We start from the raw sequence: 26,320 nt of genomic DNA, 5'->3' as shown, positions 1-26,320 counted from the left end.
TTCTTATTTTGTCAGACCGTTGGAAGGTCTTCTAATATAAAACAGTTTTGTGAAATCTTCCCTCAGCCTGAACACTATTAGCTTATTGAGTGTCAGGAAAAAAATGTTGTGTTTTCATTTCGAAACATTCCTGAAGTATGTTCATTAAAGCATTAATGCAGAACATTTTTTAAGCATAGTCAGGAAAGCAATATTAGGTCAGTGGAAGTTTTTTCGACTGGCTTGTGGGAGAGCAGAAAGGTTTTTGGAGAGCAGTATACTACATTTCAAATGTGACTTGCATGTAAGCATTGGTGGTTCAGTGGTAGAATTCTTGCCTGCCATGCGGAAGACCCGGGTCCGATTCCTGGCCAATGTACCGGTTGCCAGCATTTAAATTGTTCTACATCATAGGTTATTTTTCTTACATTCTTATTTTGTCAGACCATTGGAAGGTCTTCTAGTATAAAAAAGTTTTGTGAAATCTTCCCTCAGCCTGAACACTCTTAGCTGTTTTTGTGTCAATAAAAAAGTTTGTGTTTTCAGTGCGAAACATTCCTGAAGTATGTTCATTAAAGCATTAATGCAGAACATTTCTTAAGCATAGTCAGGAAAGCAATGTTAGGTCAGTGGTAGTTTTTTCGACTGGCTTGTGGGAGAGCAGAAACGTTTTTGGAGAGCAGTATACTACATTTCAAATGTGAATTGCTTGTAAGCATTGGTGGTTCAGTGGTAGAATTCTCGCCTGCCACGCGGGAGACCCGGGTCCGATTCCCAGCCAATGCACTGGTTGCCAGCTTTTAAAATGTTCTACATCATAGGCTATTTTTCTTACATTCTTATTTTGTCAGACCATTGGAAGGTCTTCTAGTATAAAACAGTTTTTTGAAATCTTCCCTCAGCCTGAACACTCTTAGCTGTTTTTGTGTCAATAAAAATGTTTGTGTTTTCAGTGCGAAACATTCCTGAAGTATGTTCATGAAAGCATTAATGCAGAACATTTCTTAAGCATAGTCAGGAAAGCAATGTTAGGTCAGTGGTAGTTTTTTCGACTGGCTTGTGGGAGAGCAGAAAGGTTCTGCTCAGTAGACTACATTTAAAAGAGTCTTTCATGTAAGCATTGGTGGTTCAGTGGTAGAATTCTCGCCTACCACGCGGGAGACTCGGGTCCGATTCCCGGCCAATGCAGCAGTTGCCAGCTTTTAAAATGTTCTACATCATAGGCTATTTTTCTTACATTCTTATTTTGTCAGACCGTTGGAAGGTCTTCTAATATAAAACAGTTTTGTGAAATCTTCCCTCAGCCTGAACACTATTAGCTTACTGTGTGTCAATAAAAAAAGTTTGTGTTTTCAGTGCGAAACATTCCTGAAGTATGTTCATTAAAGCATTAATGCAGAACATTTCTTAAGCATAGTCAGGAAAGCAATGTTAGGTCAGTGGAAGTTTTTTCGACTGGCTTGTGGGAGAGCAGAAAGGTTTTTGGAGAGCAGTAGACTACATTTCAAATATGACTTGCATGTAAGCGTTGGTGGTTCAGTGGTCGAATTCTTGCCGGCCACGCGGGAGACACGGGTCTGATTCCCGGCCAATGCAGCAGTTGCAAGCTTTTAAAATGTTCTACATCATAGGCTATTTTTCTTACATTCTTATTTTGTCAGACCATTGGAAGGTCTTCTAGTATAAAACAGTTTTGTGAAATCTTCCCTCAGCCTGAACACTCTTAGCTGTTTTTGTGTCAATAAAAATGTTTGTGTTTTCAGTGCGAAACATTCCTGAAGTATGTTCATGAAAGCATTAATGCAGAACATTTCTTAAGCATAGTCAGGAAAGCAATGTTAGGTCAGTGGAAGTTTTTTCGACTGGCTTGTGGGAGAGCAGAAACGTTTTTGGAGACCAGTATACTACATTTCAAACGTGAACTGCATGTAAGCATTGGTGGTTCAGTGGTAGAATTCTCGCCTGCCACGTGGGAGACCCGGGTCCGATTCCTGGCCAATGCCCTGGTTGCCAGCTTTTAAAATGTTCTACATCATAGGCTATTTTTCTTACATTCTTATTTTGTCAGACCATTGGAAGGTCTTCTAGTATAAAACAGTTTTGTGAAATCTTCCCTCAGCCTGAACACTCTTAGCTGTTTTTGTGTAAATAAAAATGTTTGTGTTTTCAGTGCGAAACATTCCTGAAGTATGTTCATTAAAGCATTAATGTAGAACATTTCTTAAGCATAGTCAGGAAAGCAATGTTAGGTCAGTGGAAGTTTTTTCGACTGGCTTGTGGGAGAGCAGAAAGGTTTTTGGAGAGCAGTATACTACATTTCAAATGTGACTTGCATGTAAGCATTGGTGGTTCAGTGGTAGAATTCTCGCCTGCCATGCGGGAGACCCGGGTCCGATTCCCGGCCAATGCAGAAGTTGCCAGCTTTTAAAATGTTCTACATCATAGGCTATTTTTCTTACATTCTTATTTTGTCAGACCGTTGGAAGGTCTTCTAATATAAAACAGTTTTGTGAAATCTTCCCTCAGCCTGAACACTATTAGCTTATTGAGTGTCAGGAAAAAAATGTTGTGTTTTCAGTGCGAAACATTCCTGAAGTATGTTCATTAAAGCATAAATGCATAACATTTCTTAAGCATAGTCAGGAAAGCAATGTTAGGTCAGTGGTAGTTTTTTCGACTGGCTTGTGGGAGAGCAGAAAGGTTCTGCTCAGTAGACTACATTTAAAAGAGTCTTTCATGTAAGCATTGGTGGTTCAGTGGTAGAATTCTCGCCTGCCACGCGGGAGACCCGGGTCTGATTCCCGGCCAATGCAGCAGTTGCCAGCTTTTAAAATGTTCTACATCATAGCCTATTTTTCTTACATTCTTATTTTGTCAGACCATTGGAAGGTCTTCTAGTATAAAACAGTTTTGTGAAATCTTCCCTCAGCCTGAACACTCTTAGCTGTTTTTGTGTCAATAAAAATGTTTGTGTTTTCAGTGCGAAACATTCCTGAAGTATGTTCATTAAAGCATTAATGTAGAACATTTCTTAAGCATAGTCTGGAAAGCAATGTTAGGTCAGTGGAAGTTTTTTCGACTGGCTTGTGGGAGAGCAGAAAGGTTTTTGGAGAGCAGTATACTACATTTCAAATGTGACTTGCATGTAAGCATTGGTGGTTCAGTGGTAGAATTCTCGCCTGCCATGCGGGACACCCTGGTCCGATTCCCGGCCAATGCAGCAGTTGCCAGCTTTTAAAATGTTCTAAATCATAGGCTATTTTTCTTACATTCTTATTTTGTCAGACCGTTGGAAGGTCTTCTAATATAAAACAGTTTTGTGAAATCTTCCCTCAGCCTGAACACTATTAGCTTATTGAGTGTCAGGAAAAAAATGTTGTGTTTTCAGTGCGAAACATTCCTGAAGTATGTTCATTAAAGCATAAATGCATAACATTTCTTAAGCATAGTCAGGAAAGCAATGTTAGGTCAGTGGTAGTTTTTTCGACTGGCTTGTGGGAGAGCAGAAAGGTTCTGCTCAGTAGACTACATTTAAAAGAGTCTTTCATGTAAGCATTGGTGGTTCAGTGGTAGAATTCTCGCCTGCCACGCGGGAGACCCGGGTCCGTTTCCTGGCCAATGCAGCAGTTGCCAGCTTTTAAAATGTTCTACATCATAGGCTATTTTTCTTACATTCTTATTTTGTCAGACCGTTGGAAGGTCTTCTAATATGAAACAGTTTTGTGAAATCTTCCCTCAGCCTGAACACTATTAGCTTATTGAGTGTCAGGAAAAAAATGTTGTGTTTTCAGTGCGAAACATTCCTGAAGTATGTTCATTAAAGCATTAATGCAGAACATTTCTTAAGCATAGTCAGGAAAGCAATGTTAGGTCAGTGGAAGTTTTTTCGACTGGCTTGTGGGAGAGCAGAAACGTTTTTGGAGAGCAGTATACTACATTTCAAATGTGAATTGCATGTAAGCATTGGTGGTTCAGTGGTAGAATTCTCGCCTGCCACGCGGGAGACCCGGGTCCGATTTCCGGCCAATGCACTGGTTGCCAGCTTTTAAAATGTTCTACATCATAGGCTATTTTTCTTACATTCTTATTTTGTAAGACCATTGGAAGGTCTTCTAGTATAAAACAGTTTTGTGAAATCTTCCCTCAGCCTGAACACTCTTAGCTGTTTTTGTGTCAATAAAAATGTTTGTGTTTTCAGTGCGAAACATTCCTGAAGTATGTTCATGAAAGCATTAATGCAGAACATTTCTTAAGCATAGTCAGGAAAGCAATGTTAGGTCAGTGGTAGTTTTTTCGACTGGCTTGTGGGAGAGCAGAAAAGTTCTGCTCAGTAGACTACATTTAAAAGAGTCTTTCATGTAAGCATTGGTGGTTCAGTGGTAGAATTCTCGCCTGCCACGCGGGAGACCTGGGTCAGATTCCCGGCCAATGCAGCAGTTGCCAGCTTTTAAAATGTTCTACATCATAGGCTATTTTTCTTACATTCTTATTTTGTCAGACCATTGGAAGGTCTTCTAGTATAAAACAGTTTTGTGAAATCTTCCCTCAGCCTGAACACTCTTAGCTGTTTTTGTGTCAATAAAAATGTTTGTGTTTTCAGTGCGAAACATTCCTGAAGTATGTTCATTAAAGCATTAATGTAGAACATTTCTTAAGCATAGTCAGGAAAGCAATGTTAGGTCAGTGGAAGTTTTTTCGACTGGCTTGTGGGAGAGCAGAAAGGTTTTTGGAGAGCAGTATACTACATTTCAAATGTGACTTGCATGTAAGCATTGGTGGTTCAGTGGTAGAATTCTCGCCTGCCATGCGGGAGACCCGGGTCCGATTCCTGGCCAATGCAGCAGTTGCCAGCTTTTAAAATGTTCTACATCATAGGCTATTTTTCTTACATTCTTATTTTGTCAGACCGTTGGAAGGTCTTCTAATATAAAACAGTTTTGTGAAATCTTCCCTCAGCCTGAACACTATTAGCTTATTGAGTGTCAGGAAAAAAATGTTGTGTTTTCAGTGCGAAACATTCCTGAAGTATGTTCATTAAAGCATTAATGCAGAACATTTCTTAAGCATAGTCAGGAAAGCAATATTAGGTCAGTGGAAGTTTTTTCGACTGGCTTGTGGGAGAGCAGAAAGGTTTTTGGAGAGCAGTATACTACATTTCAAATGTGACTTGCATGTAAGCATTGGTGGTTCAGTGGTGGAATTCTGGCCTGCCACGCGGGAGACCCGGGTCCGATTCCCGGCCAATGCAGCAGTTGCCAGCTTTTAAAATGTTCTAAATCATAGGCTATTTTTCTTACATTCTTATTTTGTCAGACCATTGGAAGGTCTTCTAGTATAAAACAGTTTTGTGAAATCTTCCCTCAGCCTGAACACTCTTAGCTGTTTTTGTGTCAATAAAAATGTTTGTGTTTTCAGTGCGACACATTCCTGAAGTATGTTCATTAAAGCATTAATGCAGAACATTTCTTAAGCATAGTCAGGAAAGCAATGTTAGGTCAGTGGTAGTTTTTTCGACTGGCTTGTGGGAGAGCAGAAAGGTTCTGCTCAGTAGACTACATTTAAAAGAGTCTTTCATGTAAGCATTGGTGGTTCAGTGGTAGAATTCTCGCCTGCCACGCGGGAGACCCGGGTCCGATTCCCGGCCAATGCAGCAGTTGCCAGCTTTTAAAATGTTCTACATCATAGGCTATTTTTCTTACATTCTTATTTTGTCAGACCATTGGAAGGTCTTCTAGTATAAAACAGTTTTGTGAAATCTTCCCTCAGCCTGAACACTCTTAGCTGTTTTTGTGTCAATAAAAATGTTTGTGTTTTCAGTGCGAAACATTCCTGAAGTATGTTCATTAAAGCATTAATGTAGAACATTTCTTAAAAATAGTCAGGAAAGCAATGTTAGGTCAGTGGAAGTTTTTTCGACTGGCTTGTGGGAGAGCAGAAAGGTTTTTGGAGAGCAGTATACTACATTTCAAATGTGACTTGCATGTAAGCATTGGTGGTTCAGTGGTAGAATTCTCGCCTGCCACGCGGGAGACCCGGTTCCGATTCTCGGCCAATGCAGCAGTTGCCAGCTTTTAAAATGTTCTACATCATAGGCTATTTTTCTTACATTCTTATTTTGTCAGACCATTGGAAGGTCTTCTAGTATAAAACAGTTTTGTGAAATCTTCCCTCAGCCTGAACACTCTTAGCTGTTTTTGTGTCAATAAAAATGTTTGTGTTTTCAGTGCGACACATTCCTGAAGTATGTTCATTAAAGCATTAATGCAGAACATTTCTTAAGCATAGTCAGGAAAGCAATGTTAGGTCAGTGGTAGTTTTTTCGACTGGCTTGTGGGAGAGCAGAAAGGTTCTGCTCAGTAGACTACATTTAAAAGAGTCTTTCATGTAAGCATTGGTGGTTCAGTGGTAGAATTCTCGCCTGCCACGCGGGAGACCCGGGTCCGATTCCCAGCCAATGCAGCAATTGCCAGCTTTTAAAATGTTCTACATCATAGGCTATTTTTCTTACATTCTTATTTTGTCAGACCATTGGAAGGTCTTCTAGTATAAAACAGTTTTGTGAAATCTTCCCTCAGCCTGAACACTCTTAGCTGTTTTTGTGTCAATAAAAATGTTTGTGTTTTCAGTGCGAAACATTCCTGAAGTATGTTCATTAAAGCATTAATGTAGAACATTTCTTAAGCATAGTCAGGAAAGCAATGTTAGGTCAGTGGAAGTTTTTTCGACTGGCTTGTGGGAGAGCAGAAAGGTTTTTGGAGAGCAGTATACTACATTTCAAATGTGACTTGCATGTAAGCATTGGTGGTTCAGTGGTAGAATTCTCGCCTGCCACGCGGGAGACCCGGGTCCGATTCCCGGCCAATGCAGCAGTTGCCAGCTTTTAAAATGTTCTACATCATAGGCTATTTTTCTTACATTCTTATTTTGTCAGACCGTTGGAAGGTCTTCTAATATAAAACAGGTTTTGTGAAATCTTCCCTCAGCCTGAACACTATTAGCTTATTGAGTGTCAGGAAAAAAATGTTGTGTTTTCAGTGCGAAACATTCCTGAAGTATGTTCATTAAAGCATAAATGCATAACATTTCTTAAGCATAGTCAGGAAAGCAATGTTAGGTCAGTGGTAGTTTTTTCGACTGGCTTGTGGGAGAGCAGAAACGTTTTTGGAGAGCAGTATACTACATTTCAAATGTGAATTGCTTGTAAGCATTGGTGGTTCAGTGGTAGAATTCTCGCCTGCCACGCGGGAGACCCGGGTCCGATTCCCGGCCAATGCACTGGTTGCCAGCTTTTAAAATGTTCTACATCATAGGCTATTTTTCTTACATTCTTATTTTGTCAGACCATTGGAAGGTCTTCTAGTATAAAACAGTTTTTTGAAATCTTCCCTCAGCCTGAACACTCTTAGCTGTTTTTGTGTCAATAAAAATGTTTGTGTTTTCAGTGCGAAACATTCCTGAAGTATGTTCATGAAAGCATTAATGCAGAACATTTCTTAAGCATAGTCAGGAAAGCAATGTTAGGTCAGTGGTAGTTTTTTCGACTGGCTTGTGGGAGAGCAGAAAGGTTCTGCTCAGTAGACTACATTTAAAAGAGTCTTTCATGTAAGCATTGGTGGTTCAGTGGTAGAATTCTCGCCTACCACGCGGGAGACTCGGGTCCGATTCCCGGCCAATGCAGCAGTTGCCAGCTTTTAAAATGTTCTACATCACAGGCTATTTTTCTTACATTCTTATTTTGTCAGACCGTTGGAAGGTCTTCTAATATAAAACAGTTTTGTGAAATCTTCCCTCAGCCTGAACACTATTAGCTTACTGTGTGTCAATAAAAAAAGGTTGTGTTTTCAGTGCGAAACATTCCTGAAGTATGTTCATTAAAGCATTAATGCAGAACATTTCTTAAGCATAGTCAGGAAAGCAATGTTAGGTCAGTGGAAGTTTTTTCGACTGGCTTGTGGGAGAGCAGAAAGGTTTTTGGAGAGCAGTAGACTACATTTCAAATATGACTTGCATGTAAGCGTTGGTGGTTCAGTGGTCGAATTCTTGCCGGCCACGCGGGAGACCCGGGTCTGATTCCCGGCCAATGCAGCAGTTGCAAGCTTTTAAAATGTTCTACATCATAGGCTATTTTTCTTACATTCTTATTTTGTCAGACCATTGGAAGGTCTTCTAGTATAAAACAGTTTTGTGAAATCTTCCCTCAGCCTGAACACTCTTAGCTGTTTTTGTGTCAATAAAAATGTTTGTGTTTTCAGTGCGAAACATTCCTGAAGTATGTTCATGAAAGCATTAATGCAGAACATTTCTTAAGCATAGTCAGGAAAGCAATGTTAGGTCAGTAGAGGTTTTTTCGACTGGCTTGTGGGAGAGCAGAAACGTTTTTGGAGACCAGTATACTACATTTCAAACGTGAACTGCATGTAAGCATTGGTGGTTCAGTGGTAGAATTCTCGCCTGCCACGTGGGAGACCCGGGTCCGATTCCTGGCCAATGCCCTGGTTGCCAGCTTTTAAAATGTTCTACATCATAGGCTATTTTTCTTACATTCTTATTTTGTCAGATCATTGGAAGGTCTTCTAGTATAAAACAGTTTTGTGAAATCTTCCCTCAGCCTGAACACTCTTAGCTGTTTTTGTGTCAATAAAAATGTTTGTGTTTTCAGTGCGACACATTCCTGAAGTATGTTCATTAAAGCATTAATGCAGAACATTTCTTAAGCATAGTCAGGAAAGCAATGTTAGGTCAGTGGTAGTTTTTTCGACTGGCTTGTGGGAGAGCAGAAAGGTTCTGCTCAGTAGACTACATTTAAAAGAGTCTTTCATGTAAGCATTGGTGGTTCAGTGGTAGAATTCTCGCCTGCCACGCGGGAGACCCGGGTCCGATTCCCGGCCAATGCAGCAGTTGCCAGCTTTTAAAATGTTCTACATCATAGGCTATTTTTCTTACATTCTTATTTTGTCAGACCATTGGAAGGTCTTCTAGTATAAAACAGTTTTGTGAAATCTTCCCTCAGCCTGAACACTCTTAGCTGTTTTTGTGTCAATAAAAATGTTTGTGTTTTCAGTGCGAAACATTCCTGAAGTATGTTCATTAAAGCATTAATGTAGAACATTTCTTAAGCATAGTCAGGAAAGCAATGTTAGGTCAGTGGAAGTTTTTTCGACTGGCTTGTGGGAGAGCAGAAAGGTTTTTGGAGAGCAGTATACTACATTTCAAATGTGACTTGCATGTAAGCATTGGTGGTTCAGTGGTAGAATTCTCGCCTGCCACGCGGGAGACCCGGGTCCGATTTCCGGCCAATGCACTGGTTGCCAGCTTTTAAAATGTTCTACATCATAGCCTATTTTTCTTACATTCTTATTTTGTCAGACCATTGGAAGGTCTTCTAGTATAAAACAGTTTTGTGAAATCTTCCCTCAGCCTGAACACTCTTAGCTGTTTTTGTGTCAATAAAAATGTTTGTGTTTTCAGTGCGAAACATTCCTGAAGTATGTTCATGAAAGCATTAATGCATAACATTTCTTAAGCATAGTCAGGAAAGCAATGTTAGGTCAGTGGTAGTTTTTTCGACTGGCTTGTGGGAGAGCAGAAAGGTTCTGCTCAGTAGACTACATTTAAAAGAGTCTTTTATGTAAGCTTTGGTGGTTCAGTGGTAGAATTCTCGCCTGCCACGCGGGAGACCAGGGTCCGATTCCTGGCCAATGCAGTGGTTGCCAGCTTTTAAAATGTTCCACATCACAGGCTATTTTTCTTACATTCTTATTTTGTCAGACCGTTGGAAGGTCTTCTAATATAAAACAGTTTTGTGAAATCTTCCCTCAGCCTGAACACTATTAGCTTATTGAGTGTCAGGAAAAAAATGTTGTGTTTTCAGTGCGAAACATTCCTGAAGTATGTTCATTAAAGCATAAATGCATAACATTTCTTAAGCATAGTCAGGAAAGCAATGTTAGGTCAGTGGTAGTTTTTTCGACTGGCTTGTGGGAGAGCAGAAAGGTTCTGCTCAGTAGACTACATTTAAAAGAGTCTTTCATGTAAGCATTGGTGGTTCAGTGGTAGAATTCTCGCCTGCCACGCGGGAGACCCGGGTCCGTTTCCTGGCCAATGCAGCAGTTGCCAGCTTTTAAAATGTTCTACATCATAGGCTATTTTTCTTACATTCTTATTTTGTCAGACCGTTGGAAGGTCTTCTAATATGAAACAGTTTTGTGAAATCTTCCCTCAGCCTGAACACTATTAGCTTATTGAGTGTCAGGAAAAAAATGTTGTGTTTTCAGTGCGAAACATTCCTGAAGTATGTTCATTAAAGCATTAATGCAGAACATTTCTTAAGCATAGTCAGGAAAGCAATGTTAGGTCAGTGGAAGTTTTTTCGACTGGCTTGTGGGAGAGCAGAAATGTTTTTGGAGAGCAGTATACTACATTTCAAATGTGAATTACAAGTAAGCATTGGTGGTTCAGTGGTAGAATTCTCGCCTGCCACGCGGGAGACCCGGGTCCGATTTCCGGCCAATGCACTGGTTGCCAGCTTTTAAAATGTTCTACATCATAGCCTATTTTTCTTACATTCTTATTTTGTCAGACCATTGGAAGGTCTTCTAGTATAAAACAGTTTTGTGAAATCTTCCCTCAGCCTGAACACTCTTAGCTGTTTTTGTGTCAATAAAAATGTTTGTGTTTTCAGTGCGAAACATTCCTGAAGTATGTTCATGAAAGCATTAATGCAGAACATTTCTTAAGCATAGTCAGGAAAGCAATGTTAGGTCAGTGGTAGTTTTTTCGACTGGCTTGTGGGAGAGCAGAAAGGTTCTGCTCAGTAGACTACATTTAAAAGAGTCTTTTATGTAAGCTTTGGTGGTTCAGTGGTAGAATTCTCGCCTGCCACGCGGGAGACCAGGGTCCGATTCCTGGCCAATGCAGCGGTTGCCAGCTTTTAAAATGTTCCACATCACAGGCTATTTTTCTTACATTCTTATTTTGTCAGACCGTTGGAAGGTCTTCTAATATAAAACAGTTTTGTGAAATCTTCCCTCAGCCTGAACACTATTAGCTTATTGAGTGTCAGGAAAAAAATGTTGTGTTTTCATTTCGAAACATTCCTGAAGTATGTTCATTAAAGCATTAATGCAGAACATTTTTTAAGCATAGTCAGGAAAGCAATGTTAGGTCAGTGGAAGTTTTTTCGACTGGCTTGTGGGAGAGCAGAAAGGTTTTTGGAGAGCAGTAGACTACATTTCAAATGTGACTTGCATGTAAGCGTTGGTGGTTCAGTGGTAGAGTTCTTGCCTGCCACGCGGGAGACCCGGGTCCGATTCCCGGCCAATGCAGCAGTTGCCAGCTTTTAAAATGTTCTACATCATAGGCTATTTTTCTTACATTCTTATTTTGTCAGACCATTGGAAGGTCTTCTAGTATAAAACAGTTTTGTGAAATCTTCCCTCAGCCTGAACACTCTTAGCTGTTTTTGTGTCAATAAAAATGTTTGTGTTTTCAGTGCGAAACATTCCTGAAGTATGTTCATGAAAGCATTAAAGCAGAACATTTCTTAAGCATAGTCAGGAAAGCAATGTTAGGTCAGTGGTAGTTTTTTCGACTGGCTTGTGGGAGCGCAGAAAGGTTCTGCTCAGTAGACTACATTTAAAAGAGTCTTTCATGTAAGCATTGGTGGTTCAGTGGTAGAATTCTCGCCTGCCACGCGGGAGACCCGGGTCCGATTCCCGGCCAATGCAGCAGTTGCCAGCTTTTAAAATGTTCTACATCATAGGCTATTTTTCTTACATTCTTATTTTGTCAGACCATTGGAAGGTCTTCTAGTATAAAACAGTTTTGTGAAATCTTCCCTCAGCCTGAACACTCTTAGCTGTTTTTGTGTCAATAAAAATGTTTGTGTTTTCAGTGCGAAACATTCCTGAAGTATGTTCATTAAAGCATTAATGTAGAACATTTCTTAAGCATAGTCAGGAAAGCAATGTTAGGTCAGTGGAAGTTTTTTCGACTGGCTTGTGGGAGAGCAGAAAGGTTTTTGGAGAGCAGTATACTACATTTCAAATGTGACTTGCATGTAAGCATTGGTGGTTCAGTGGTAGAATTCTCGCCTGCCATGCGGGAGACCCGGGTCCGATTCCTGGCCAATGCAGCAGTTGCCAGCTTTTAAAATGTTCTACATCATAGGCTATTTTTCTTACATTCTTATTTTGTCAGACCGTTGGAAGGTCTTCTAATATAAAACAGTTTTGTGAAATCTTCCCTCAGCCTGAACACTATTAGCTTATTGAGTGTCAGGAAAAAAATGTTGTGTTTTCAGTGCGAAACATTCCTGAAGTATGTTCATTAAAGCATTAATGCAGAACATTTCTTAAGCATAGTCAGGAAAGCAATATTAGGTCAGTGGAAGTTTTTTCGACTGGCTTGTGGGAGAGCAGAAAGGTTTTTGGAGAGCAGTATACTACATTTCAAATGTGACTTGCATGTAAGCATTGGTGGTTCAGTGGTAGAATTCTCGCCTGCCACGCGGGAGACCCGGGTCCGATTTCCGGCCAATGCACTGGTTGCCAGCTTTTAAAATGTTCTACATCATAGCCTATTTTTCTTACATTCTTATTTTGTCAGACCATTGGAAGGTCTTCTAGTATAAAACAGTTTTGTGAAATCTTCCCTCAGCCTGAACACTCTTAGCTGTTTTTGTGTCAATAAAAATGTTTGTGTTTTCAGTGCGAAACATTCCTGAAGTATGTTCATGAAAGCATTAATGCAGAACATTTCTTAAGCATAGTCAGGAAAGCAATGTTAGGTCAGTGGTAGTTTTTTCGACTGGCTTGTGGGAGAGCAGAAAGGTTCTGCTCAGTAGACTACATTTAAAAGAGTCTTTTATGTAAGCTTTGGTGGTTCAGTGGTAGAATTCTCGCCTGCCACGCGGGAGACCAGGGTCCGATTCCTGGCCAATGCAGCGGTTGCCAGCTTTTAAAATGTTCCACATCACAGGCTATTTTTCTTACATTCTTATTTTGTCAGACCGTTGGAAGGTCTTCTAATATAAAACAGTTTTGTGAAATCTTCCCTCAGCCTGAACACTATTAGCTTATTGAGTGTCAGGAAAAAAATGTTGTGTTTTCATTTCGAAACATTCCTGAAGTATGTTCATTAAAGCATTAATGCAGAACATTTTTTAAGCATAGTCAGGAAAGCAATGTTAGGTCAGTGGAAGTTTTTTCGACTGGCTTGTGGGAGAGCAGAAAGGTTTTTGGAGAGCAGTAGACTACATTTCAAATGTGACTTGCATGTAAGCGTTGGTGGTTCAGTGGTAGAGTTCTTGCCTGCCACGCGGGAGACCCGGGTCCGATTCCTGGCCAATGCAGCAGTTGCCAGCTTTTAAAATGTTCTACATCATAGGCTATTTTTCTTACATTCTTATTTTGTCAGACCATTGGAAGGTCTTCTAGTATAAAACAGTTTTGTGAAATCTTCCCTCAGCCTGAACACTCTTAGCTGTTTTTGTGTCAATAAAAATGTTTGTGTTTTCAGTGCGAAACATTCCTGAAGTATGTTCATGAAAGCATTAATGCAGAACATTTCTTAAGCATAGTCAGGAAAGCAATGTTAGGTCAGTGGTAGTTTTTTCGACTGGCTTGTGGGAGAGCAGAAAAGTTCTGCTCAGTAGACTACATTTAAAAGAGTCTTTCATGTAAGCATTGGTGGTTCAGTGGTAGAATTCTCGCCTGCCACGCGGGAGACCCGGGTCCGATTCCCAGCCAATGCAGCAGTTGCCAGCTTTTAAAATGTTCTACATCATAGGCTATTTTTCTTACATTCTTATTTTGTCAGACCATTGGAAGGTCTTCTAGTATAAAACAGTTTTGTGAAATCTTCCCTCAGCCTGAACACTCTTAGCTGTTTTTGTGTCAATAAAAATGTTTGTGTTTTCAGTGCGAAACATTCCTGAAGTATGTTCATTAAAGCATTAATGTAGAACATTTCTTAAGCATAGTCAGGAAAGCAATGTTAGGTCAGTGGAAGTTTTTTCGACTGGCTTGTGGGAGAGCAGAAAGGTTTTTGGAGAGCAGTATGCTACATTTCAAATGTGACTTGCATGTAAGCATTGGTGGTTCAGTGGTAGAATTCTCGCCTGCCATGCGGGAGACCCGGGTCCGATTCCTGGCCAATGCAGCAGTTGCCAGCTTTTAAAATGTTCTACATCATAGGCTATTTTTCTTACATTCTTATTTTGTCAGACCGTTGGAAGGTCTTCTAATATAAAACAGTTTTGTGAAATCTTCCCTCAGCCTGAACACTATTAGCTTATTGAGTGTCAGGAAAAAAATGTTGTGTTTTCAGTGCAAAACATTCCTGAAGTATGTTCATTAAAGCATTAATGCAGAACATTTCTTAAGCATAGTCAGGAAAGCAATATTAGGTCAGTGGAAGTTTTTTCGACTGGCTTGTGGGAGAGCAGAAAGGTTTTTGGAGAGCAGTATACTACATTTCAAATGTGACTTGCATGTAAGCATTGGTGGTTCAGTGGTGGAATTCTGGCCTGCCACGCGGGAGACCCGGGTCCGATTCCCGGCCAATGCAGCAGTTGCCAGCTTTTAAAATGTTCTAAATCATAGGCTATTTTTCTTACATTCTTATTTTGTCAGACCATTGGAAGGTCTTCTAGTATAAAACAGTTTTGTGAAATCTTCCCTCAGCCTGAACACTCTTAGCTGTTTTTGTGTCAATAAAAATGTTTGTGTTTTCAGTGCGACACATTCCTGAAGTATGTTCATTAAAGCATTAATGCATAACATTTCTTAAGCATAGTCAGGAAAGCAATGTTAGGTCAGTGGTAGTTTTTTCGACTGGCTTGTGGGAGAGCAGAAAGGTTCTGCTCAGTAGACTACATTTAAAAGAGTCTTTCATGTAAGCATTGGTGGTTCAGTGGTAGAATTCTCGCCTGCCACGCGGGAGACCCGGGTCCGATTCCCGGCCAATGCAGCAGTTGCCAGCTTTTAAAATGTTCTACATCATAGGCTATTTTTCTTACATTCTTATTTTGTCAGACCATTGGAAGGTCTTCTAGTATAAAACAGTTTTGTGAAATCTTCCCTCAGCCTGAACACTCTTAGCTGTTTTTGTGTCAATAAAAATGTTTGTGTTTTCAGTGCGAAACATTCCTGAAGTATGTTCATTAAAGCATTAATGTAGAACATTTCTTAAAAATAGTCAGGAAAGCAATGTTAGGTCAGTGGAAGTTTTTTCGACTGGCTTGTGGGAGAGCAGAAAGGTTTTTGGAGAGCAGTATACTACATTTCAAATGTGACTTGCATGTAAGCATTGGTGGTTCAGTGGTAGAATTCTCGCCTGCCACGCGGGAGACCCGGTTCCGATTCTCGGCCAATGCAGCAGTTGCCAGCTTTTAAAATGTTCTACATCATAGGCTATTTTTCTTACATTCTTATTTTGTCAGACCATTGGAAGGTCTTCTAGTATAAAACAGTTTTGTGAAATCTTCCCTCAGCCTGAACACTCTTAGCTGTTTTTGTGTCAATAAAAATGTTTGTGTTGTTTCAGTGCGACACATTCCTGAAGTATGTTCATTAAAGCATTAATGCAGAACATTTCTTAAGCATAGTCAGGAAAGCAATGTTAGGTCAGTGGTAGTTTTTTCGACTGGCTTGTGGGAGAGCAGAAAGGTTCTGCTCAGTAGACTACATTTAAAAGAGTCTTTCATGTAAGCATTGGTGGTTCAGTGGTAGAATTCTCGCCTGCCACGCGGGAGACCCGGGTCCGATTCCCAGCCAATGCAGCAGTTGCCAGCTTTTAAAATGTTCTACATCATAGGCTATTTTTCTTACATTCTTATTTTGTCAGACCATTGGAAGGTCTTCTAGTATAAAACAGTTTTGTGAAATCTTCCCTCAGCCTGAACACTCTTAGCTGTTTTTGTGTCAATAAAAATGTTTGTGTTTTCAGTGCGAAACATTCCTGAAGTATGTTCATTAAAGCATTAATGTAGAACATTTCTTAAGCATAGTCAGGAAAGCAATGTTAGGTCAGTGGAAGTTTTTTCGACTGGCTTGTGGGAGAGCAGAAAGGTTTTTGGAGAGAAGTATACTACATTTCAAATGTGACTTGCATGTAAGCATTGGTGGTTCAGTGGTAGAATTCTCGCCTGCCACGCGGGAGACCCGGGTCCGATTCCCGGCCAATGCAGCAGTTGCCAGCTTTTAAAATGTTCTACATCATAGGCTATTTTTCTTACATTCTTATTTTGTCAGACCGTTGGAAGGTCTTCTAATATAAAACAGGTTTTGTGAAATCTTCCCTCAGCCTGAACACTATTAGCTTATTGAGTGTCAGGAAAAAAATGTTGTGTTTTCAGTGCGAAACATTCCTGAAGTATGTTCATTAAAGCATAAATGCATAACATTTCTTAAGCATAGTCAGGAAAGCAATGTTAGGTCAGTGGTAGTTTTTTCGACTGGCTTGTGGGAGAGCAGAAAGGTTCTGCTCAGTAGACTACATTTAAAAGAGTCTTTCATGTAAGCATTGGTGGTTCAGTGGTAGAATTCTCGCCTGCCACGCGGGAGACCAGGGTCCGATTCCCGGCCAATGCAGCAGTTGCCAGCTTTTAAAATGTTCTACATCATAGGCTATTTTTCTTACATTCTTATTCTGTCAGACCATTGGAAGGTCTTCTAATATGAAACAGTTTTGTGAAATCTTCCCTCAGCCTGAACACTATTAGCTTATTGAGTGTCAGGAAAAAAATGTTGTGTTTTCAGTGCGAAACATTCCTGAAGTATGTTCATTAAAGCATTAATGCAGAACATTTCTTAAGCATAGTCAGGAAAGCAATGTTAGGTCAGTGGAAGTTTTTTCGACTGGCTTGTGGGAGAGCAGAAACCTTTTTGGAGAGCAGTATACTACATTTCAAATATGAATTGCATGTAAGCATTGGTGGTTCAGTGGTAGAATTCTCGCCTGCCACGCGGGAGACCCGGGTCCGATTTCCGGCCAATGCACTGGTTTCCAGCTTTTAAAATGTTCTACATCATAGCCTATTTTTCTTACATTCTTATTTTGTCAGACCATTGGAAGGTCTTCTAGTATAAAACAGTTTTGTGAAATCTTCCCTCAGCCTGAACACTCTTAGCTGTTTTTGTGTCAATAAAAATGTTTGTGTTTTCAGTGCGAAACATTCCTGAAGTATGTTCATGAAAGCATTAATGCAGAACATTTCTTAAGCATAGTCAGGAAAGCAATGTTAGGTCAGTGGTAGTTTTTTCGACTGGCTTGTGGGAGAGCAGAAAGGTTCTGCTCAGTAGACTACATTTAAAAGAGCCTTTTATGTAAGCATTGGTGGTTCAGTGGTAGAATTCTCGCCTGCCACGCGGGAGACCAGGGTCTGATTCCTGGCCAATGCAGCGGTTGCCAGCTTTTAAAATGTTCTACATCACAGGCTATTTTTCTTACATTCTTATTTTGTCAGACCGTTGGAAGGTCTTCTAATATAAAACAGTTTTGTGAAATCTTCCCTCAGCCTGAACACTATTAGCTTATTGAGTGTCAGGAAAAAAATGTTGTGTTTTCATTTCGAAACATTCCTGAAGTATGTTCATTAAAGCATTAATGCAGAACATTTTTTAAGCATAGTCAGGAAAGCAATATTAGGTCAGTGGAAGTTTTTTCGACTGGCTTGTGGGAGAGCAGAAAGGTTTTTGGAGAGCAGTATACTACATTTCAAATGTGACTTGCATGTAAGCATTGGTGGTTCAGTGGTAGAATTCTTGCCTGCCATGCGGAAGACCCGGGTCCGATTCCTGGCCAATGTACAGTTTGCCAGCATTTAAATTGTTCTACATCATAGGTTATTTTTCTTACATTCTTATTTTGTCAGACCATTGGAAGGTCTTCTAGTATAAAAAAGTTTTGTGAAATCTTCCCTCAGCCTGAACACTCTTAGCTGTTTTTGTGTCAATAAAAAAGTTTGTGTTTTCAGTGCGAAACATTCCTGAAGTATGTTCATTAAAGCATTAATGCAGAACATTTCTTAAGCATAGTCAGGAAAGCAATGTTAGGTCAGTGGAAGTTTTTTCGACTGGCTTGTGGGAGAGCAGAAACGTTTTTGGAGAGCAGTATACTACATTTCAAATGTGAATTGCTTGTAAGCATTGGTGGTTCAGTGGTAGAATTCTCGCCTGCCACGCGGGAGACCCGGGTCCGATTCCTGGCCAATGCACTGGTTGCCAGCTTTTAAAATGTTCTACATCATAGGCTATTTTTCTTACATTCTTATTTTGTCAGACCATTGGAAGGTCTTCTAGTATAAAACAGTTTTTTGAAATCTTCCCTCAGCCTGAACACTCTTAGCTGTTTTTGTGTCAATAAAAATGTTTGTGTTTTCAGTGCGAAACATTCCTGAAGTATGTTCATGAAAGCATTAATGCAGAACATTTCTTAAGCATAGTCAGGAAAGCAATGTTAGGTCAGTGGTAGTTTTTTCGACTGGCTTGTGGGAGAGCAGAAAGGTTCTGCTCAGTAGACTACATTTAAAAGAGTCTTTCATGTAAGCATTGGTGGTTCAGTGGTAGAATTCTCGCCTACCACGCGGGAGACTCGGGTCCGAATCCCGGCCAATGCAGCAGTTGCCAGCTTTTAAAATGTTCTACATCATAGGCTATTTTTCTTACATTCTTATTTTGTCAGACCGTTGGAAGGTCTTCTAATATAAAACAGTTTTGTGAAATCTTCCCTCAGCCTGAACACTATTAGCTTATTGTGTGTCAATAAAAAAAGTTTGTGTTTTCAGTGCGAAACATTCCTGAAGTATGTTCATTAAAGCATTAATGCAGAACATTTCTTAAGCATAGTCAGGAAAGCAATGTTAGGTCAGTGGAAGTTTTTTCGACTGGCTTGTGGGAGAGCAGAAAAGTTTTTGGAGAGCAGTAGACTACATTTCAAATATGACTTGCATGTAAGCGTTGGTGGTTCAGTGGTCGAATTCTTGCCGGCCACGCGGGAGACCCGGGTCTGATTCCCGGCCAATGCAGCAGTTGCAAGCATTTAAAATGTTCTACATCATAGGCTATTTTTCTTACATTCTTATTTTGTCAGACCATTGGAAGGTCTTCTAGTATAAAACAGTTTTGTGAAATCTTCCCTCAGCCTGAACACTCTTAGCTGTTTTTGTGTCAATAAAAATGTTTGTGTTTTCAGTGCGAAACATTCCTGAAGTATGTTCATGAAAGCATTAATGCAGAACATTTCTTAAGCATAGTCAGGAAAGCAATGTTAGGTCAGTGGAAGTTTTTTCGACTGGCTTGTGGGAGAGCAGAAACGTTTTTGGAGAGCAGTAGACTACATTTCAAATGCAACTTGCATGTAAGCGTTGGTGGTTCAGTGGTCGAATTCTCTCCTGCCACGCGGGAGACCCAGGTCCGATTCCTGGCCAATGCAGCAGTTGCCAGCTTTTAAAATGTTCTACATCATAGGCTATTTTTCTTACATTCTTATTTTGTCAGACCATTGGAAGGTCTTCTAGTATAAAACAGTTTTTGAAATCTTCCCTCAGCCTGAACACTATTAGCTTATTGTGTGTCAATAAAAAAAGTTTGTGTTTTCAGTGCGAAACATTCCTGAAGTATGTTCATTAAAGCATTAATGCAGAACATTTCTTAAGCATAGTCAGGAAAGCAATGTTAGGTCAGTGGAAGTTTTTTCGACTGGCTTGTGGGAGAGCAGAAAAGTTCTGCTCAGTAGACTACATTTAAAAGAGTCTTTCATGTAAGCATTGGTGGTTCAGTGGTAGAATTCTTGCCTGCCACGCGGGAGTCCCGGGTCCGAATCCCGGCCAATGCAGCAGTTGCCAGCTTTTAAAATGTTCTACATCATAGGCTATTTTTCTTACATTCTTATTTTGTCAGACCGTTGGAAGGTCTTCTAATATAAAACAGTTTTGTGAAATCTTCCCTCAGCCTGAACACTATTAGCTTATTGAGTGTCAGGAAAAAAATGTTGTGTTTTCAGTGCGAAACATTCCTGAAGTATGTTCATTAAAGCATTAATGCAGAACATTTCTTAAGCATAGTCAGGAAAGCAATGTTAGGTCAGTGGAAGTTTTTTCGACTGGCTTGTGGGAGAGCAGAAAGGTTTTTGGAGAGCAGTATACTACATTTCAAATGTGAATTGCATGTAAGCATTGGTGGTTCAGTGGTAGAATTCTCGCCTGCCACGCGGGAGACCTGGGTCAGATTCCCGGCCAATGCAGCAGTTGCCAGCTTTTAAAATGTTCTACATCATAGGCTATTTTTCTTACATTCTTATTTTGTCAGACCATTGGAAGGTCTTCTAGTATAAAACAGTTTTTTGAAATCTTCCCTCAGCCTGAACACTCTTAGCTGTTTTTGTGTCAATAAAAATGTTTGTGTTTTCAGTGCGAAACATTCCTGAAGTATGTTCATGAAAGCATTAATGCAGAACATTTCTTAAGCATAGTCAGGAAAGCAATGTTAGGTCAGTGGAAGTTTTTTCGACTGGCTTGTGGGAGAGCAGAAAGGTTCTTCTCAGTAGACTACATTTAAAAGGGTCTTTCATGTAAGCATTGGTGGTTCAGTGGTAGAATTCTCGCCTGCCACGCGGGAGACCCGGGTCCGATTCCCGGCCAATGCACTGGTTGCCAGCTTTTAAAATGTTCTACATCATAGGCTATTTTTCTTACATTCTTATTTTGTCAGACCACTGGAAGGTCTTCTAGTATAAAACAGTTTTTTGAAATCTTCCCTCAGCCTGAACACTCTTAGCTGTTTTTGTGTCAATAAAAATGTTTGTGTTTTCAGTGCGAAACATTCCTGAAGTATGTTCATGAAAGCATTAATGCAGAACATTTCTTAAGCATAGTCAGGAAAGCAATGTTAGGTCAGTGGTAGTTTTTTCGACTGGCTTGTGGGAGAGCCGAAAGGTTCTGCTCAGTAGACTACATTTAAAAGAGTCTTTCATGTAAGCATTGGTGGTTCAGTGGTAGAATTCTTGCCTGCCACGCGGGAGACCCGGGTCCGATTCCCGGCCAATGCAGCAGTTGCCAGCTTTTAAAATGTTCTACATCATAGGCTGTTTTTCTTACATTCTTATTTTGTCAGACCATTGGAAGGTCTTCTAGTATAAAAGAGTTTTGTGAAATCTTCCCTCAGCCTGAACACTCTTAGCTGTTTTTGTGTCAATAAAAATGTTTGTGTTTTCAGTGCGAAACATTCCTGAAGTACGTTCATTAAAGTATTAGTGCAGAACATTTCTTAAGCATAGTCAGGAAAGCAATGTTAGGTCAGTGGAAGTTTTTTCGACTGGCTTGTGGGAGAGCAGAAAGGTTTTTGGAGAGCAGTATACTACATTTCAAATGCGACTTGCATGTAAGCATTGGTGGTTCAGTGGTAGAATTCTTGCTAGCCACGCGGGAGACCTGGGTCCGATACCCGGCCAATGCAGCAGTTGCCAGCTTTTAAAATGTTCTACTTCATAGGCTATTTTTCTTACATTCTTATTTTGTCAGACCGTTGGAAGGTCTTCTAATATAAAACAGTTTTGTGAAATCTTCCCTCAGCCTGAACACTATTAGCTTATTGTGTGTCAATAAAAAATTTTGTGTTTTCAGTGCGAAACATTCCTGAAGTATGTTCATTAAAGCATTAATGCAGAACATTTCTTAAGCATAGTCAGGAAAGCAATGTTAGGTCAGTAGAAGTTTTTTCGACTGGCTTGTGGGATAGCAGAAAGGTTTTTGGAGAGCAGTAGACTACATTTCAAATGTGACTTGCATGTAAGCATTGGTGGTTCAGTGGTAGAATTCTTGCCTGCCACGCGGGAGACCTGGGTCCGATTCCCGGCCAATGCAGCAGTTGCCAACTTTTAAAATGTTCTACATCATAGGCTATTTTTCTTACATTCTTATTTTGTCAGACCATTGGAAGATCTTCTAGTATAAAACAGTTTTGTAAAATCTTCCCTCAGCCTGAACACTCTTAGCTGTTTTTGTGTCAATAAAAATGTTTGTGTTTTCAGTGCGAAACATTCCTGAAGTACGTTCATTAAAGTATTAATGCAGAACATTTCTTAAGCATAGTCAGGAAAGCAATATTAGGTCAGTGGAAGTTTTTTCGACTGGCTTGTGGGAGAGCAGAAAGGTTTTTGGAGAGCAGTATACTACATTTCAAATGTGACTTGCAAGTAAGCATTGGTGGTTCAGTGGTAGAATTCTAGCCTGCCACGCGGGAGACCCGGGTCCGATTCCTGGCCAATGCACTGGTTGCCAGCTTTTAAAATGTTCTACATCATAGGCTATTTTTCTTACATTCTTATTTTGTCAGACCATTGGAAGGTCTTCTAGTATAAAACAGTTTTTTGAAATCTTCCCTCAGCCTGAACACTCTTAGCTGTTTTTGTGTCAATAAAAATGTTTGTGTTTTCAGTGCGAAACATTCCTGAAGTATGTTCATGAAAGCATTAATTCAGAACATTTCTTAAGCATAGTCAGGAAAGCAATGTAGGGTCAGTGGTAGTTTTTTCGACTGGCTTGTGGGAGAGCAGAAAGGTTCTGCTCAGTAGACTACATTTAAAAGAGTCTTTCATGTAAGCATTGGTGGTTCAGTGGTGGAATTCTCGCCTGCCACGCGGGAGACCTGGGTCCGATTCCCGGCCAATGCAGCAGTTGCCAGCTTTTAAAATGTTCTACATCATAGGCTATTTTTCTTACATTCTTATTTTGTCAGACCGTTGGAAGGTCTTCTAATATAAAACAGTTTTGTGAAATCTTCCCTCAGCCTGAACACTATTAGCTTATTGTGTGTCAATAAAAAAAGTTTGTGTTTTCAGTGCGAAACATTCCTGAAGTATGTTCATTAAAGCATTAATGCAGAACATTTCTTAAGCATAGTCAGGAACGCAATGTTAGGTCAGTGGAAGTTTTTTCGACTGGCTTGTGGGAGAGCAGAAAGGTTTTTGGAGAGCAGTATACTACATTTCAAATGTGACTTGCAAGTAAGCATTGGTGGTTCAGGGGTAGAATTCTAGCCTGCCACGCGGGAGACCCGGGTCCGATTCCTGGCTGATGCATTGGTTGCCAGCTTTTAAAATGTTCTACATCATAGGCTATTTTTCTTACATTCTTATTTTGTCAGACCATTGGAAGGTCTTCTAGTATAAAACAGTTTTGTGAAATCTTCCCTCAGCCTGAACACTCTTAGCTGTTTTTGTGTCAATAAAAATGTTTGTGTTTTCAGTGCGAAACATTCCTGAAGTATGTTCATTAAAGCATTAATGCAGAACATTTCTTAAGCATAGTCAGGAAAGCAACGTTAGGTCAGTGGTAGTTTTTTCGACTGGCTTGTGGGAGCGCAGAAAGGTTCTGCTCAGTAGACTACATTTAAAAGAGTCTTTCATGTAAGCATTGGTGGTTCAGTGGTAGAATTCTCGCCTGCCACGCGGGAGACCCGGGTCCGATTCCCGGCCAATGCAGCAGTCGCCAGCTTTTAAAATGTTCTACATCATAGGCTATTTTTCTTACATTCTTATTTTGTCAGACCGTTGGAAGGTCTTCTAATATAAAACAGTTTTGTGAAATCTTCCCTCAGCCTGAACACTATTAGCTTATTGTGTGTCAATAAAAAAAGTTTGTGTTTTCAGTGCGAAACATTCCTGAAGTATGTTCATTAAAGCATTAATGCAGAACATTTCTTAAGCATAGTCAGGAAAGCAATGTTAGGTCAGTGGAAGTTTTTTCGACTGGCTTGTGGGAGAGCAGAAAGGTTTTTGGAGAGCAGTAGACTACATTTCAAATGTGACTTGCATGTAAGCATTGGTGGTTCAGTGGTAGAATTCTCGCCTGCCACGCGGGACACCCGGGTCCGATTCCCGGCCAATGCAGCAGTTGCCAGCTTTTAAAATGTTCTACATCACAGGCTATTTTTCTTACATTCTTATTTTTTCAGACCGTTGGAAGGTCTTCTAATATAAAACAGTTTTGTGAAATCTTCCCTCAGCCTGAACACTATTAGCTTATTGAGTGTCAAGAAAAAAATGTTGTGTTTTCAGCGCGAAACATTCCTGAAGTATGTTCATTAAAGCATTAATGCATAACATTTCTTAAGCATAGTCAGGAAAGCAATGTTAGGTCAGTGGTAGTTTTTTCGACTGGCTTGTGGGAGAGCAGAAAGGTTTTTGGAGAGCAGTATACTACATTTCAAATGTGACTTGCATGTAAGCATTGGTGGTTCAGTGGTAGAATTCTCGCCTGCCATGCGGGAGACCCGGGTCAGATTCCCGGCCAATGCAGCAGTTGCCAGCTTTTAAAATGTTCTACATCATAGGCTATTTTTCTTACATTCTTATTTTGTCAGACCGTTGGAAGGTCTTCTAATATAAAACAGTTTTGTGAAATCTTCCCTCAGCCTGAACACTATTAGCTTATTGAGTGTCAGGAAAAAAATGTTGTATTTTCAGTGCGAAACATTCCTGAAGTATGTTCATTAAAGCATTAATGCAGAACATTTCTTAAGCATAGTCAGGAAAGCAATATTAGGTCAGTGGAAGTTTTTTCGACTGGCTTGTGGGAGAGCAGAAAGGTTTTTGGAGAGCAGTATACTACATTTCAAATGTGACTTGCATGTAAGCATTGGTGGTTCAGTGGTAGAATTCTGGCCTGCCACTCGGGAGACCTGGGTTTTATTCCCGGCCAATGCAGCAGTTGCCAGCTTTTAAAATGTTCTACATCATAAGCTATTTTTCTTACATTCTTATTTTGTCAGACCATTGGAAGGTCTTCTAGTATAAAACAGTTTTGTGAAATCTTCCCTCAGCCTGAACACTCTTAGCTGTTTTTGTGTCAATAAAAATGTTTGTGTTTTCAGTGCGAAACATTCCTGAAGTATGTTCATTAAAGCATTAATGCAGAACATTTCTTAAGCATAGTCAGGAAAGCAATGTTAGGTCAGTGGAAGTTTTTTCGACTGGCTTGTGGGAGAGCAGAAAGGTTTTTGGAGAGCAGTATACTACATTTCAAATGTGACTTGCATGTAAGCATTGGTGGTTCAGTGGTAGAATTCTTGCCTTCCATGCGGGAGACCCGGGTCCGATTCTCGGCCAATGCAGCAGTTGCCAGCTTTTAAAATGTTCTACATCATAGGCTATTTTTCTTACATTCTTATTTTGTCAGACCGTTGGAAGGTCTTCTAATATAAAACAGTTTTGTGAAATCTTCCCTCAGCCTGAACACTATTAGCTTATTGTGTGTCAATAAAAAAAGTTTGTGTTTTCAGTGCGAAACATTCCTGAAGTATGTTCATTAAAGCATTAATGCAGAACATTTCTTAAGCATAGTCAGGAAAGCAATGTTAGGTCAGTGGAAGTTTTTTCGACTGGCTTGTGGGAGAGCAGAAAGGTTTTTGGAGAGCAGTAGACTACATTTCAAATGTGACTTGCATGTAAGCGTTGGTGATTCAGTGGTAGAGTTCTTGCCTGCCACGCGGGAGACCCGGGTCCGATTCCCAACCAATGCAGCAGTTGCCAGCTTTTAAAATGTTCTACATCATAGGCTATTTTTCTTACATTCTTATTTTGTCAGACCATTGGAAGGTCTTCTAGTATAAAACAGTTTTGTGAAATCTTCCCTCAGCCTGAACACTCTTAGCTGTTTTTGTGTCAATAAAAATGTTTGTGTTTTCAGTGCGAAACATTCCTGAAGTATGTTCATGAAAGCATTAATGCAGAACATTTCTTAAGCATAGTCAGGAAAGCAATGTTAGGTCAGTGGTAGTTTTTTCGACTGGCTTGTGGGAGAGCAGAAAGGTTCTGCTCAGTAGACTACATTTAAAAGAGTCTTTCATGTAAGCATTGGTGGTTCAGTGGTAGAATTCTCGCCTGCCACGCGGGAGACCCGGGTCCGATTCCCGGCCAATGCAGCAGTTGCCAGCTTTTAAAATGTTCTACATCATAGGCTATTTTTCTTACATTCTTATTTTGTCAGACCGTTGGAAGGTCTTCTAATATAAAACAGGTTTTGTGAAATCTTCCCTCAGCCTGAACACTATTAGCTTATTGAGTGTCAGGAAAAAAATGTTGTGTTTTCAGTGCGAAACATTCCTGAAGTATGTTCATTAAAGCATAAATGCATAACATTTCTTAAGCATAGTCAGGAAAGCAATGTTAGGTCAGTGGTAGTTTTTTCGACTGGCTTGTGGGAGAGCAGAAAGGTTCTGCTCAGTAGACTACATTTAAAAGAGTCTTTCATGTAAGCATTGGTGGTTCAGTGGTAGAATTCTCGCCTGCCACGCGGGAGACCCGGGTCTGATTCCCGGCCAATGCAGCAGTTGCCAGCTTT

At 40.1% G+C, this 26,320-nt stretch overlaps 14 non-coding genes across 14 annotated transcripts; all 14 read left to right on the top strand.

Annotated features, from left to right (window-relative positions):
- The first annotated feature begins 1,096 nt into the window (after positions 1–1,096).
- trnag-acc (transfer RNA glycine (anticodon ACC)) lies at positions 1,097–1,167 on the top strand. The gene has a single exon. It is a non-coding gene; the product is annotated as a tRNA-Gly (tRNA).
- Positions 1,168–2,318: 1,151 nt separating this feature from the next.
- On the top strand, positions 2,319–2,389 carry trnag-gcc (transfer RNA glycine (anticodon GCC)). Its single transcript has one exon. It is a non-coding gene; the product is annotated as a tRNA-Gly (tRNA).
- Positions 2,390–5,558: 3,169 nt separating this feature from the next.
- On the top strand, positions 5,559–5,629 carry trnag-gcc (transfer RNA glycine (anticodon GCC)). The gene has a single exon. It is a non-coding gene; the product is annotated as a tRNA-Gly (tRNA).
- A 1,145-nt stretch (positions 5,630–6,774) lies between these two features.
- On the top strand, positions 6,775–6,845 carry trnag-gcc (transfer RNA glycine (anticodon GCC)). The gene has a single exon. It is a non-coding gene; the product is annotated as a tRNA-Gly (tRNA).
- A 338-nt stretch (positions 6,846–7,183) lies between these two features.
- On the top strand, positions 7,184–7,254 carry trnag-gcc (transfer RNA glycine (anticodon GCC)). Its single transcript has one exon. It is a non-coding gene; the product is annotated as a tRNA-Gly (tRNA).
- Positions 7,255–7,585: 331 nt separating this feature from the next.
- On the top strand, positions 7,586–7,656 carry trnag-acc (transfer RNA glycine (anticodon ACC)). Its single transcript has one exon. It is a non-coding gene; the product is annotated as a tRNA-Gly (tRNA).
- Positions 7,657–8,802: 1,146 nt separating this feature from the next.
- Positions 8,803–8,873, top strand: trnag-gcc (transfer RNA glycine (anticodon GCC)). The gene has a single exon. It is a non-coding gene; the product is annotated as a tRNA-Gly (tRNA).
- A 2,761-nt stretch (positions 8,874–11,634) lies between these two features.
- On the top strand, positions 11,635–11,705 carry trnag-gcc (transfer RNA glycine (anticodon GCC)). The gene has a single exon. It is a non-coding gene; the product is annotated as a tRNA-Gly (tRNA).
- Positions 11,706–14,878: 3,173 nt separating this feature from the next.
- On the top strand, positions 14,879–14,949 carry trnag-gcc (transfer RNA glycine (anticodon GCC)). The gene has a single exon. It is a non-coding gene; the product is annotated as a tRNA-Gly (tRNA).
- Positions 14,950–16,096: 1,147 nt separating this feature from the next.
- Positions 16,097–16,167, top strand: trnag-gcc (transfer RNA glycine (anticodon GCC)). Its single transcript has one exon. It is a non-coding gene; the product is annotated as a tRNA-Gly (tRNA).
- A 2,360-nt stretch (positions 16,168–18,527) lies between these two features.
- On the top strand, positions 18,528–18,598 carry trnag-acc (transfer RNA glycine (anticodon ACC)). The gene has a single exon. It is a non-coding gene; the product is annotated as a tRNA-Gly (tRNA).
- Positions 18,599–20,554: 1,956 nt separating this feature from the next.
- trnag-gcc (transfer RNA glycine (anticodon GCC)) lies at positions 20,555–20,625 on the top strand. Its single transcript has one exon. It is a non-coding gene; the product is annotated as a tRNA-Gly (tRNA).
- Positions 20,626–23,389: 2,764 nt separating this feature from the next.
- trnag-gcc (transfer RNA glycine (anticodon GCC)) lies at positions 23,390–23,460 on the top strand. Its single transcript has one exon. It is a non-coding gene; the product is annotated as a tRNA-Gly (tRNA).
- Positions 23,461–25,830: 2,370 nt separating this feature from the next.
- trnag-gcc (transfer RNA glycine (anticodon GCC)) lies at positions 25,831–25,901 on the top strand. The gene has a single exon. It is a non-coding gene; the product is annotated as a tRNA-Gly (tRNA).
- Positions 25,902–26,320: the final 419 nt, after the last annotated feature.

Source organism: Salminus brasiliensis, chromosome 3 (assembly GCF_030463535.1).
Source record: "Salminus brasiliensis chromosome 3, fSalBra1.hap2, whole genome shotgun sequence".
NCBI lineage: Eukaryota > Metazoa > Chordata > Actinopteri > Characiformes > Bryconidae > Salminus > Salminus brasiliensis.
This window is presented reverse-complemented; position numbering and strand designations above follow the sequence as displayed.